Consider the following 15,316-nt stretch of genomic DNA (forward strand, 5'->3'; position numbering starts at 1 on the left):
TGTGATATCCGCAATTTAACCTCTAGTTGCAACTGTTGGTTCTGTTTTTTTTATTAGTTTTGATTGAATTTCATTTCCTAAGACAACTTTTGAATAACTGTTAGATCTGCTCTAACCTTGCAATTGCAGTCAGAAATTAACAAACCTTATGAGCCGAGTACATAAGAATTCAGGAGAAATTAGTGATTTTCAAACTTTAATTACTCCGGCCCATGATGTCCCTGGGAGTTGAATTTTTGTATATGTATTCAATGGTCCCCCAAGAATATGTATACAAAAAATCATTACCATAGCCCTCGGCTGTGACAGAACCCCGGGAAAGTGCAATTTGTGGGGTAAAAATGAGGGGGGAGGGGGGTCAAAGGCACATCAGTAGGGCACAAGGAATGTGTGTGCGAAATTTCAGCTTGATTCCTGTTTTCGTCTGGGTTGTAGCCCTGTCAAAGAAAGAGAAAACTTTTTTGAACAGAGATTTTCTAACTTAAATTCTTAATCCCCCTGATGGTCCAGGGGGTTATATTTTGGTTTACGTCCTCAGGGGCCACTAGAGATTGAGTACACCAAAAATAAAAATCAACTCTGGGGGTCTTCATAGTGCTGAGATACAGAGGGGTGAAAAACCCAGAAAACCCCAACTTGTTCTGTTGTGTAAACTGTACTTAGTCACGTTTATTTTCTTTTGTCGGCTGCTGATGTGACATTTGGTTTCCTTGACAGTGGGCATTCAGTTTTCTTGGCGGCCAGGACGGTCCACGTCCCGTGATGGCTGCGAGTTGTAAAAAAAAAGCAAATAATAATAAACATGGAAAGATAAAACACTTTTATTTATTCTGATACATGATCAATTTTCCTTCTGCATGCTTGGAAAATTTTTCTTTATACATTAGAATTTTATTGAAAGAAATATTTTAAAGAAACATTCAACTAGTGATTTCATTTAGTAAATGTTTAATCCAAATACCAATCTACTATACAAAGTAATTAAGTTAGCTTATTATACAGAACTAAAATTTTATTCCTGAAAGTCTTGCTATTTGTAATTTATGCATACAACACTTTGGATAGAAATACAACTAATACATTCTTAAAACAAAATTTAGGAATATTTTGGTAATATTAGATGCATTTTAATGCTTGCATTATTTTTTTTCAACTTACAGTAAGCGAATTGTACAATCGAACTCGCTTAAAACAAGCACAAAAAACTGCAATATTTGCTTGTTATAATAGAGTGCTTGTAGAAAAAAGTGTTTGGGAAAAAAATCATAAAAATTTGTACATAATTGCTTTGTTAGAATTCTTTTCTCTGCAATGAAGTTGGTTAATTTGCTTTGAACCGTCTTAGTGTTGGTGGTCTGTATTCGTTGAGAACTACTCATGGCCCGTAAAAAATCCTCATTTGCACCCCTGGCTTTGATTAACATGAAGTTTCAGTGCATCAAAAATCATCAACTACCATAAGGCTGGTATAGCTTGAAATCAAGATAAATGTACAACAGATATATTATTTTTTGATATAGTCTCCACCTTTAGCAATGCACTTGGTGCAGCAAGCCACAAGCTTTCGTATGCCTTTCTGGTAGAAGGCTTTTGGTTGGTCATGAAGCCACTTTTGCACTGAAAAGTGTAGTTTATTTTCTACTTACCCTCTTACTTGGGTTTTGTATGCACAAAGAAACCAAAATATTTAAAAAGAAGTGCCTTTTCTATAACAAAATTTCAATCAAAAAGTGCCCTTGTAATTGTATTAAAGTGCTGTTTTATTTGAAAGCCCTCTGCCCCTTTTTTGGCCAGAGGGTCATCCCTTTTTCTTAGGATTCCAAGCTATTACTGTTTCGGTTCACTTTGGAATGCTAGAAGACTTAGCATCATATCAGCTAAGTGCTTCTGATTTTTACATTAAATCCAGGTTCTCGTTAAATCAGGACAACTTATAAACAAGTTCGGCTGTGCAATTAAATCATTTACCACTCTGAAAAATAAAACAATTATAATTTAATCTGAAAAAGACTTAAAACCATGATAATTGACACTTTAAAACTACATTTAATTAAAAGCTCATCACATAAATAATGAAACAATTCATTCTTTGGTTTTAATTTTAAAATTTAGCACTAAAGATGCAAATACATATCCATAAAAAATAAAAATACACCTTAGTTTACATAACCTAAAACAAATCAGTTGCACACAATTTACAGTTTTTGCATCACTTTCAGGACAGTTCTTCATTTTAGAATCTTTATAATATATACAGAGAAAGTAGTGATGCATTTTATTTTGTATAAGTGCTTCAAGTTCAATTCATTCAAACACAACAATTATCATGCTTCACAATTTAGACTTCATCATACAAATAACATATAGTAGACAGAACTAACATGTAAAATCAATATTTAAAAGTGTTAATCTCTTCAAACCTGAAATTATATACACAAACTATGATACAAAGTCCTTCTTTTTCTTCCTTGACAAAATATACTGTTTATGCAAAATTTAAAATATACTCCAACCTTTTTTTACTCAAGAGCCACAATATAAATTTTTGGAGGCAATACAGGAGAACAATCCAACTATATTTCAGTTCAGAAAGTACCCAGTACACCTATGATTTTTCCTTAACTAAGAGCTCAGTGGTTTTGGAGATTTTGGATGCTTAGTTTCCTTCAAAAAACACTAAAAGGAAATACATTATCTAATCAATATTTTATTATTATTATTTTTTTATTTTTAGTTTGTAAACCTTTTTCTGGGCCGGACAAAATTTATTCATGAGCCGGATGTGGGCCTTGGGTTAGAGACCCCTGCTTAACAGGGCTACATATTTTTTAAAATCATCTAAAAGAAAATGAGAAATTCTCAAAAGTTGTATCTGCCCTCATAGTGCAATTTACTTATTCATTTTGTAAAAAAGCAAGACCAGAAATTCCATCCTTGTAACACATGCAGAAAGATTATGAAACATACGAGTTTACACTTGCTGGTGGAATGTACGCTTACTAAATCTCAAAGCAAATCTATGCTACAGTAGCAGTCTTTTAACAAACATTTGCTATTGGATTACCATATAATACTTATCGTCTAATCATTTGCCAGTACAAGTAACACTCAGCAAATGTGCAAACTTATTTTTTCAGCGTTTTGCTCAAAAAAGTTTACTTCAATAAAATTTTACCAATTATAGAAATAAAAAAGAACCATAACTTTCCCTCCATAAAATCAAAAAAGAAGAAAGAAAAAAAAATGCCTCACTTATGTTCAGTACAGGAATGAGACAACGTAAGTCATTCACTCTCCTTTTTTCCCACCTAAATTAGAGAGGGAAGAGCCAATAATACTTGTTAATAACTACTTTCATGCCAAGACATAGTTTAGCGGGGATAAAGTACAATAATTGATGTTGATTTTGATAGTAAAGAAGTGAAACCAAACATTTAACTTATTGCATTACAAAACTTGATTTGGCACGATTCGCAAATTGCATTTCGAAGCAGGGCAAGATTGCAATTGTTTTAGCGCAACCGAATGAACTGCATGGATAAAAAAGGACTTTCTAAACCATTTATAAATTTTTGATTTGTAACAAAGAAGAACTGAAATAGTGACGTTTGCAATTAAATCTTTTTGCAATTAACTTGATTTAAATCTAATGTTAATGCTTCAATTGTAATAATAAATTTATAATTCAATTACACCAGAGCCGCAGCTAATTGACAGATAGGGTGTCATGCCCCACTCTCCCCATGATACTCACGATTATATGTATGAACACACATGCAAGAAACATGAATTTTTTTTTTGCTATGCCACTGAATTGGATGACTCATGAAATAATAAAAGTAATCATCTCGGTCCACCCAGTTTTGTGATAATTAAAGCTCAGATTATATGCAATTGGGGGGGGGGGGGCGTATTTTTGCTTTTTTTGAAGTTAGTGTGTATAGTTGCATAAAAATGTCAAATTATTCAAAATAAATGCATATTTCTGCAATTTTTAGTTTATTTTAGTTTTTTTAACTTAGAGAAAACTAAAAATGAGCATTCAATTCTCTGCAAAGGAGAAATCGCAGGGCCGAATTTGGAAGTGTGGAGGCCCCTAATCAGGGTTCGAAAATATCCGATACTTTGATATATATCCAAATATTTTGATATATATGTATATATCCGATATTTTCGACCCGTGAAAGTTAGGATATTTTGTAAAAATTTTATTGTGGGGGCCCCTTTGTTGTGGAGGCCCTGGGGCAGTAGCCCCGCCTGCCCTCCCCTAAATCCGGCCCTGAGAAATCGGATGACAAAGAGAAAACTATTTTGTTTAATTAAATATTGCCTCTTCTGGTAGCCAATGAGCAAGGTAAAAATCTTAAGAAATGATATTAAACGACAAAAGGCAATGTCTTACTGAAGAAAATCTTGCAGAACAGATTGTGATTTTTTATATAATCAAATCAATGTGCAAACCATTTTCTGAATGAATAATAATTTCAAATGCAATTCTTGTTTAATTATAGAATAAGAAAAAGAAAAGAAAGGGTGACATTTTTCCTTTGACATTGTGAACTCATTGATCCATACAGAAAGAAAGATTTAGGACTAACGCAAATAGGAAAGGGAAGAAAAAAAAAGACTTAAATCCTGACTATAAAACATGTAACTGCAATTTTTTTACATTAAATAAATATACTCAACATAACAAAAGGGAAGGTGTGCAGTGAACGGTCATCCTTTTCTAACTTTCACGAAAGTGATAAAATGCAGACAAGCAACATCGAGTGAAAAGAAATAGAATTTTAGTTGCTTAGAAGAAAACAAAACATTTTTTTTTTGGTCTCACAGCTATATTTAAACTAGTGGTACCCGCACGGCTTTGCCCGTAAAAGAAAAATTAAAAGGTCTTTTGGTTCGCCTGTATATTTACAAATAATGTGTGGTGAATTTTCTCGCCAATTGGCTTGTACCCATGTTGCGGTTCCACGATATGATAATTTCGAATCTCGCCAATTGGCTTGTGCCCATGTTACGGTTCCACGTTATGATAATTTCGTAATTTACTCGTCCATCTTACGATAATTTTGTTCTTAAAATTGGAATAGAAAAAGAACCACATTGATTTTTCGAAAAATCGCTTTGAGGTGCAAACCCCCATGCTACAAACTAACTTTGTGCCAAATTTCATGAAAATCGGCCGAACGGTCTAGGCTATGCGCGTCAGAGATCCAGACAGAGAGACTTTTAGCTTTATTATTAGTAAAGAAGTTAAATATTTAGAACTAAGCCAGCTAGTACATTTAATACACAAAACTTCAATTCTTTTACAGAGAAAATAATGTAATAACTGAACACAAGTGTGATGTAATTAAAAAGTTAACAATAACAAAAACTACTAATTAAGAGGGGGAAAATAAATATCAAGAAAAAAATATAATTTACATTTAAATGCACAAAAAACTACATTCTCTGCCATCCAAAAAATATTCTAGTGGATACTATGGGATTTCATACAAATGATCATCAACACCCTTTTAATAGATATTTTGCTGAATTCAATAGCATACATATGGGGACTAGCATCACTTTGGCTTACTGAAAACTCACACAGAATTAACCCTTTCATCATAAAATGCACACTACAGTAGGCGCCGCTTAATGTGATCACGGTTAATGTTATCATTTGCTTATCAAAATCACGAAGTCCCGGAACACTTGTATGTAAACACACATTAAAAAAGTTGGATATTGTAATCATGGTCTTCGTTTATTGTTATCACTTTTTCATAAACTTTCAATTTTTTCCCCGTTTTTGTTCCTCAATTAACAGAAATACATATGCAAACCCTGACCAGGGGTGTTAGTTTTCCGGGGCTACCACGGATTTCCGGGTTTTCCGAAAAAGCATTCCGGGTTTCCCAAAATGCTGTTCCGTGATTTTATTTTTTGCGCATTTTCTCCTCCTTCCCTGCCTTGCGAGCGCCAAACAAGAGGCGAAGGGGAGACAAGACCATGATGTCTAGCCCGGTTTCTGTAGTCGGCAGTTCAACGAGAAGAGTTTTAAAGCCCCTCCCTTTTTCTTCCCCCGCAAGCGCATTATCGTTGGCGCAGCTTTGCATCCTCCTAGGAGGATATGTCTTGATGGTAGGGGAGAGGGAGGGTAAACATACGTAGACAGAACGGAATTTCGGAATCACTCCACTGATGAGGGTAGCGTTGTTCGTCGTAGTTTGATAATAGCCATTTTGTCTCTTGTGTTCTCGCTTCTACGACTATGAGTTCGCTTTTGTGTTAAGCTTGCGTCTTCTATTAAGAAAATGAAAATTCTTTCCGAAGCGGACAATATTGCAGAAATTGAAAAAGGACTTAAAAATAAATTCTGATGAGAATGGCTGTCGAAGCTGGATCAACGCAACGAGAAAATAAGAGTTTGGTGCAAAAAAATTAATGAAGCTGGCAAATGTTTTTGCATTTGCTGCAACACTTCGATTAAATACAGTAATGAAGGGTTAAAATCCTTAAAAAACTATTCGGGTACAAGCACCCACAAACAAGCCCGTGAATCAGTTCTACATTCTCAGGTTATAAATGCACTTTGTCCTGTTGGCGGGAGTATCTTCGAAAATGAAGAGGATAAACGTACTCTCGACACAGCATCAAGAAAAACAAGAGACGAAGCTTTAATACCGAGTTTTATAGCGGAGAACTCGCTTGCATTTTCTTTAGCGCCGAAATTAATAGAATTATCGAAAACCTTAGCGCTTGATATTTCCGCTTTAAAAGCTTTACAATTATCAAGATCAGCAGCAGCTTACAAAATGAAATATGGACTTTCCAAAACGATCAAAGATGAACAAATTGGAGAATTAAAGACTTCATTCTTTTCTCTAAACATAGATGAAAGCACCAGCAGGTCCTCTGATAGCGTATTGGCAGTACTGGTACGATATTTTTCTGAAGTTCAGAGTAAAGTGGTGCTGCGTCATTTGGCCTCTCTGAAGTTATCGGCTTGCAGCGCAGAAGCTGTGTATAATGCGGTCGTATCCCTTATGGCATCAAATGACATACCATGGAGTAATTTAATAAGTGTTTGTTTGGATTCGTGTAATACTATGCGAGGCAAAAAAAACGTAGCTGAAACGAAACTTAGAACAAAAAAAGCTCCTCATTTGTTAGATATAAGTGGGGAAACTTGCCACACTGCAAACTTTTGCGCCAAAAAATTCACAGAACCTTTTCTGAAGCATTTGGAAATCTTGGTAGACAACATATATTTTGACTTAAAGAGCACTGATAAAAGAGAACTGTTTTTTGAAATTTGTGTTTTAATTAAAATTAAGCCCTTAAAGCCACTTTCTCGCCTGGATCATCGGTCGCTTTATGTTCTTCTTGTCATTGAGCGCCTAAAACATTTATGGGATGCATTATTAATTTTTTACTTCTCATGGAGTACACCATTATATGAGGAACAGTTAGAAGAGATTTATGAAAAGAAGCAATTGCATAAAGAAGAAATAGAATCAATTAAAAAAGTTCAAAAACTGTTGAAAAAAAAAGATTAACTGCAGAAGGTAGAATTAGAAAAAACAGAATAACTCAAAGACTGTTTGAAGAACAAAAAAAGACTCTGTTTCTCATAGGAATCTATGAATCTGTTCTACCTCATTTTAACAGGTATGTAAAATTATTCCAGAGCAAGGAATGCCTTTTACATGAACTGCATGTGGAAATGGTTAACTTGACAAAAACATTTTTCGCCTTTTTCTTAAAGCATGAATTAGTTACAAATATTAATTCATTTAATGACATTTTAAAGATTAATATCGCAGATAGAGCAAACTCTCTTCCCGATAAACTAATTTTCACAGGGATGAATGCCAATCAAGGAAATGATCCTAGTTTTGATTTTAAAGAATTAAAAGAGGTTTTGAAAGTTGCTTATACTAAATGTGCTCAATATATGAAAAAAAAATTGCCGTTGAGTAATTCACTTCTAATAAATTTATCTGCCCTTAATCCTACTCTAAGAGGGGTAACAACAACATTTGCTGCCATCATAAATTTGGCAAAATTATTGCCTACTGTAATTCCCGAAGAAGAAATACCTCTCTTAGATGCAGAACTAAGAGAGTATCAAATAGATAGCTCTCTATCTCAGCAGAGTAATAATTTGATTTCGTTTTGGACACATGTTATGAGTGTTCAGAATGGAGATAGCCTAAAATATGTTAAACTTTCAAAACTGATCAAAGCTGTATTGTCTTGTTTTCACGGGCCATCAGTTGAAAGTGCATTCAACTGGATGGACGATATAGTCACTGATAGCAGAACTTCATTAAATATGGAAAGTTTAGATGCTATACAAACTGTCAAGTATTATTTGAATTCTATGGGCACAAGCACCTGTGATATATTTGGCAGTAATGATCCTGTGCATGAACCGCTACAAGGAAATTTTGGAAGAAATTTATTGCATAGTTGGGCTACTTATCAGCAGACACTTCAGGCAAAAAATCCTTCTGTAAATCCATCTAAAGCATCGAGTAGTACAAGTAGCAATCATGTTCTTGAAACTGCATCACCTACTACTTCTAGTGAGGAAAAACAAAGACAGAAAAAAAGGAGTTTGTCACAAGACAACAGAACTGAAACAAAACAAACAAAAATTGGACGTTTTTTAAATAAGTGGACCTTTTGTCAAAGAAATTGAGCATTTCTATATTCACTGTTCATTTTAAGTTATTTTTAATTGATTTTTTCTGTATGTATACAAGAGGCCTTCAAGGAATTTTTAATTTTTGCATCATAGAATAAAATTTCATATGACTAAAATAATTCATTTGTCAAAAATTTCAGTATTAGTTTCCTTTCATGTTAAGAAACGAACTTCTGGCTTTTCTTTAAACTACTTAGGTGAGTGTATATTTGTTTCCTATTTGCTGTTTTTATGTTCAACTACTGTGATATTTGCACGACAGGGATGCGCTGCTCAAAAAAGAAAAAATAAAGGGAGAAAAACACCATAAAGCACTCCTTCAAAAATTTCTATGGTTCAATCTGTGTTAATATGACCCCTCCCCTCATTGAAGATACCCCTGGAAATGAAACACATAGTGTTAGTAACCTCTCAGGGTTTCGTTGCTTTTCATTTTCACTTTCAGGGATTTTGATGTTGAGTTACTATCACCCCTGCCCTGACGAGACTAACTTTCTGTGTAGCATTTTGTGGTTTTCAATAGCAGTTCAAAATTTTTCTAGGAATGAAGCTACAGAAAGTTCGCCCCCAGTGACCACAGACTCCCCCTAAGAAAACTTTCTTTTGCATCTAAAAAAATTCAGTCCCTGGTCATGTTGCAGGCATTGATGTAGGACCTCCATTGTTGCCATTACATTGTAAACTATTAAAGAATTGTGTCGAGATTGAAAACAAAGTGAAGTTAAATTAAAATTTAAACAACAAGCAAAACCATGCTGGAAAAGATAGAGAAGCTGAATGTGCTTTGAAACTGGTTTACGAATGTCAGGGAAAACGGTCATATTTTACTTTCACCTATTACTGTGTGATTAAAAATTGCATAATTTAGCTTTAACTTTTTATAATTCAGATATTTCCGTTCTGTTAACTTAATAATTTATAATTTAAAACTGCGTTCAGTTGAGTCATTGTGATTTTAATTTGAGGTTGCCAAAATAAATGCACCTTAATTGGAAAAAAATTATTATTTTGTGTCTCCTGGATTCTTTTCGGTCATTGTTATCAAATTATATTTGACCCAAAGTGATCACATTAAGCAGCGCCTACTGTATATATAAAACCAAAAAGAAAATTTTACGAACAAAATAGTAGGTACACTGAATTGTAGATATGACAATGTGTTCGGAGTAACACCACACTTACATACTTGTTTTATTCCTATCTACGAAAAGACAATTGGCGCACTTATTTTTTGAACTATTACATCAAGTATACCTCATAACTAAAAGATACTTTTTGGATACTGGTAGAAAATAAGCAGGCAACTTTCAATTTTGCCTTTTGGGTTGACTGAAAATATTTCTAACATGAGTTTACTTTTTAAAGACGAATCTAGAAAGCCTCGCTGCAACAGAATTTATCACTTTTTAAGCACATTTTTTAAGTACAAATCTTGTTTACTGTATGTAACATACCAGAAATATAATTTTTATGTTTTAATAACAGCTGAATGACACCAACAAGAAAATTTATAGTTCTTCTGATAAACAAGCATAATATGAGAGCTTATATGTGTTTTTCTTCATTAATATCCATTCTCACAATATCACTCAAATATGTACTTATCTTTTTCTTCACCTCTAGTAAAGTTACAAAGACAGGATAACCAGTAGAGTTAATGACAATATAATGATACGGTCAAAATAATGAAATAGACCTTAACAATAGCTGTTTTTGCAAACATTTTAAAACATTAGACCAGAACAATTTAAAAAAGCATTTAAAACATAGAATGTTCCCAATACTTAACTCTTGAAGAACTTTGGATTTATCAGACAAAAACATTAAATAGGATAAAGGCTTTTATGACTGAAAACTAATAAGTATTTCATAGTGAAGATTTGTGTTTAACATTTATGGATGAAATCAAAAATTAAAAATATCCAAGGCATGAACAATGAAAACACATTTTAATTTCTCCATTAAATACTAGGCAATACTAATAAGGGGTACATGTAAGGAATAAGTAAAACTGTAAAATATGTCAGTCTACTGGTGTTATGAAAAATACATTCATACCTACTGCAATTAACCAAAAAATTCTTTATTTTTCTTTGCAGCTGGTTTGTCAAGAATTTATTAAAGCTTCATTTGCAAAAATCCTTAAAATCATATTATTTTAAAATCACTTTGAAGGATAATTTTATTTCCATAAAAGTTTTTTTTTTCTTTTTAAAAAATTTCATTCAATTTTCAAAAAGAAAAAAAAGTTTTTAAAACAGAAGAGAAAATAGATATTTAATATTAGTTTGTAGTTTAAAACAAGACTGATACATGTTTGAACAGTTGTAGATGGGGAAAAAAATATTTACTCCATAAAAATAACATTTTAAAGACAGAATTTTACTACTTTAATTCTAATTGTTTTCACAATTGTTATCTTCTCCCAATGAACCTTTAATGAAACCAAAAATCAGATCTAAGAATGCCCTTCAGAATGACTGCATTATTTTGGTTGTAACACCATATACTAGAAGGCAATGTCCTGTTTTGCAATAAAATTTGTTTTGAGCTTGCCTTGGTAACAATTAAAAGATATACAAGTAGACTATTTCCTTCAACATATCGTAAACATAACTGAAAATTCCAAATTTCTTTATTGACAAACTAAGATGGAATCTAACATTTTTAAAGTTTATAGGCAATGAAGGAACACATAATCAGGGGTGTATCCAAGGGAGGGGGGATTTAGGGATAGACCCTTTTCAGAAACTCAGGAAATTTTTGTTTTCTGACCATGGAAATAAACTAAAAGTAACAATATCCTTCTCTGAAAAAAAATTTCTGGGTTCACCACTGCATATAATCACTCAGTTTGATGCTTCTTGCAGGTTGTTGAGACTAAAGTTTCAGCTCCCCTCCCCACTCCACAAATGATAACATTTTAATTGACATACAAGCATACAATAGTAATACATATCGGGTACAACTTCAGTGTGAGACAAATCCGAGATTTTCAATACATACGGCCTGGAGGTTTCTTTCAGTTTGCTTCTAGAAAGCTCTATACAGCCGATAAGGTAAAAACAATTTGAATTAAAATTAAAAACTAATTACAAAAATAGAAATAAATTCTAGGAAAGTAGAGTGGATAGGGCCTAGCTCTCCGGACTCGTTTTGGTTGCGTAAGTGGTCTGTGGTGTGGCGTTGAGACTCGTCCTCTCCGAGGCGCCATCTGTCGGAGAACTCGAAGGAGGAGGCAGAGGAATGGCGGTGGGCTGTTCAGAAGACTTTGGCTGAGACGTCACCACATTGCTCTTTGAGTTCATCGGATCTCTCTAGCAAGAAAATTGAAATAAATGATAATTTTTTTTTAAATGCATTTTTTCAATACTGTTTCGGAAACTCAAAATTTGCTGAAAAAGGAAATTTTTTGGGTAGTCACAGTAATCTCCCATTGGGGTGCCCACATTGAGAGTTCAGGGGATCTTTAGTAAAAAAAAATAATAACCCAAGTTGTGAGTTTATTTCTCTCACAAAAGCATTTGTTACAGTTCACCATGTACAAATAGATACATATATATTTAAAAATTTGATGTTTCAGAACATCAGTGTTTCGTTATCGAGGTCCAGGAGCAGGTACTCATTCACTTGGAGAGTTTCATATCTGCAATTTAAGCAACTTTTAAGCTACTTAATTTATTTTGCAGTAAATGTTTTTCCTTTTGACACTTGTTTCTTTGCTGCCTATAATATAATTAGCAATGTCTTCACTAATGGGGAAAAACTATTAAAACTTACATGAAATGTTCAACAACATTTGTTGCAGCAATGATACACCTAACAAAAAACTTCTGATTTAATTAGATGAAAGAGCAACAGCGTAACGGCACCACAGCACCTGTCATAGACATGCTTAAAATATTGCTCTAAGGCTAACTCAATTTTCTGAACCTTTTAATGTATTTAGACTTTTAAAACTATTTTTCTCTCATGCAACAACATCTCATCTAATGTTTGGCTGCTTTTGGATCCTCTGAATTAGTTAACTCTATTTTATATGCTCAATTTTGAAAAAAGGTCTGACCCTCAGTAACAGAAGCCAAAAAATCCAATGTCACCCAGCAACAGACAGGATGGGGAAAGAATGGGCAATAGACAAATTCCCTTTTCCTTTTCAAAATGTGCAAAAGTTCTTTATTTTTAGAACCAAAACCTTATTAAATTCAAATGAACCTGAAAACTGAAAAAATTCGATAAATAAGAAATTTTGATCTATAGAAACAATCTTATTTTATCATAAAAACCTACTAACACATTAAATTTAAAGCTCAATTTCATGTATGAAACCCAATTTCTAATTCATACCAACATCGGATTAAATTAAAGTTAAAAATTAAATGTGCAACATTTACTGTGAGTACTGCGTTGTTTCTAAAAAAAAACAGTAATGCCGTTTCCTGTTTTTGAGTGAAAGTTTTCTGTAAGTTTCAGTGCTTTTATTATGGCTTTCCGATTTCTCAAAACAGCAGGCCCTCTGCTTGCGGAAATATTAAATTTACCAGAAATGACATTTTTGCACCTTCATATATCTTCATTCTTCTGCAATTCAACTTGATCCACAACATTAGGGGATCTTTGTTTAGACAATTTAATCGAGAGAAAAGTAAAAAATCAATTTACTTAACTTGAATGATTTTCACTGAAGCTAAAAAGATTAAGAATGATAATCAACAGACAAAAGGGATAACTTGAAAATTATTTTACTGTACTTGCAACTAAGATTTGAGAAAAAAAAAAATTTAAGAACTCTAGAACGACCTATCTACACAACCCTCAACCCCAGCTTCCTTGTGAGTTTTGTAGCAGCCTTTTGTGAAAATAATTTTCTCCCCTAACCTGCATTTTTCACGAGGCAAACAATCTTAAGTGGAAAAGAACCTACGAACGTCACGAATGTTTTTTTATTTTTATATATTTATAGAGATTTTTTCCGATATACAGTCAACTCCCGCTACAACGCGATTCGACTTACGCGAAATGGCTACAACGCGATTTTTTCACCAGTAAATAATTTTAGACCTAACGCGAATTAATCATCCGCAACACGAATATTTTCAGAAGGGATTCGCGGTGTGAAAGTATCGGCTTTGTTATTGGCTACCAAAATATTTTTTGCGTGAATGGACCTTCATCTCTTCAGCATCAACAGGGTTCATACACTTTTGGTTAAAAAAAGTTCCCTGACTTTTCCAGGTTTTCCAGGTTGTTTTTTAGAAAATTCCAGGTTACTCGCTTCATTCAAAATTTAAGTTTAAATAGTAATATTTTCAGAATAATTAAAATTGTTTAAAGTAGCGATGCAGAACTGAAACTTCTCCCCTTAGATTAAAAAAAAAACTTTGTTTTTTTTCCGTTTCTTTTCTCTGCCAAAATTTTAAGTTTTTTTAAACATTTTGTTCAAAATTTTTTTAATTTGTTTACTATTTGTTGAAAACAGAGTACTTTCAACTTATTTTAGCGTTTCTTTGATGTCAAGCGTAATATTATAGCATTTTGCTGTAGTCCTGCAGCAACCTTTTAGCATCCGCTTTTGGTTTACAATACTTTTTATTTTCTTATAAGTAGGTTACACGAAACATATTGAGCAAAATGCAATGCTAAATTTCAGTATAAATATGATTATCTTGTTGCATCAATCGGCATACCATGTAATGCATAGTAACAAAAATCAACATCCGCCAAACATAGGCCAATGCCAATAATCTTTTTTTTTTTTCACATATTAAAGGACGCTTACATTAAAATTTCAAACTTTCTTTTCCAGAAAGTAATAGTTAATTTTCAAAAATTTGCACATTTAATGTTATTTTCAATATTACACATTGATATAAACGTCCATTTCTGTTTCTGGAAGTTTAAGTCTACTTCCATTGTGCAAATGATCAAATATGGCGACAAAGTGAAAAATTTAAAATAATAAGTAGATTTTTGGATTTGTAGTAAAAAGTAGTAATAAATAATTAAAAATCCTTAAAAAACTACAATAAAAGCAAAATAGTCAGTATTTAGCACATAAGAGTCTAAATCAATTAAAACAAAAAAAATGTTATGAAGATTAAATTTTGCATTTTTCCAGAAAATAATTACAAATTATCCGGGAAAAAAGGGCACAATTTGTGTTGTTTTCAATAGTTTGCATTGCAATTAACATCCAATGCCGTTTTCGGGAACTTAGGCACTTGAAAAAGGCTTGTATACTTCCATCTTGGGAATGACCAAATATGGCGGCTATGCCCAAAAATAAGAAATAACTTTTTTTTAATTTGTTGCATGAAGACAGTTAAAAAATAATAAATCTTCATGATACTACAATTCAATGAAAAGTTTTTATCACATTTGCGTCCGAGGCAGTGAGGATAAGATTAAGTTTTAAGAACAAAATTTTTCATTTCTCAAGAAAATTATTTCAAATAATAATACAAAAACAATTTGCAGACCATTTTTTGTTGTTTTCATCAGTTTTCAATTAAAGAAAACATCCAATTCTGCTTTGTTTTTAGAAACTTAGGCATTTTTGGATCGTATCTACTTCCATCTTGTGAATGACCAAAGATGGCGACTACGTTTAAC

The sequence above is a fragment of the Uloborus diversus genome, chromosome 6 (genome assembly GCF_026930045.1).
Source record: "Uloborus diversus isolate 005 chromosome 6, Udiv.v.3.1, whole genome shotgun sequence".
NCBI classification, from domain to species: Eukaryota; Metazoa; Arthropoda; class Arachnida; order Araneae; family Uloboridae; genus Uloborus; species Uloborus diversus.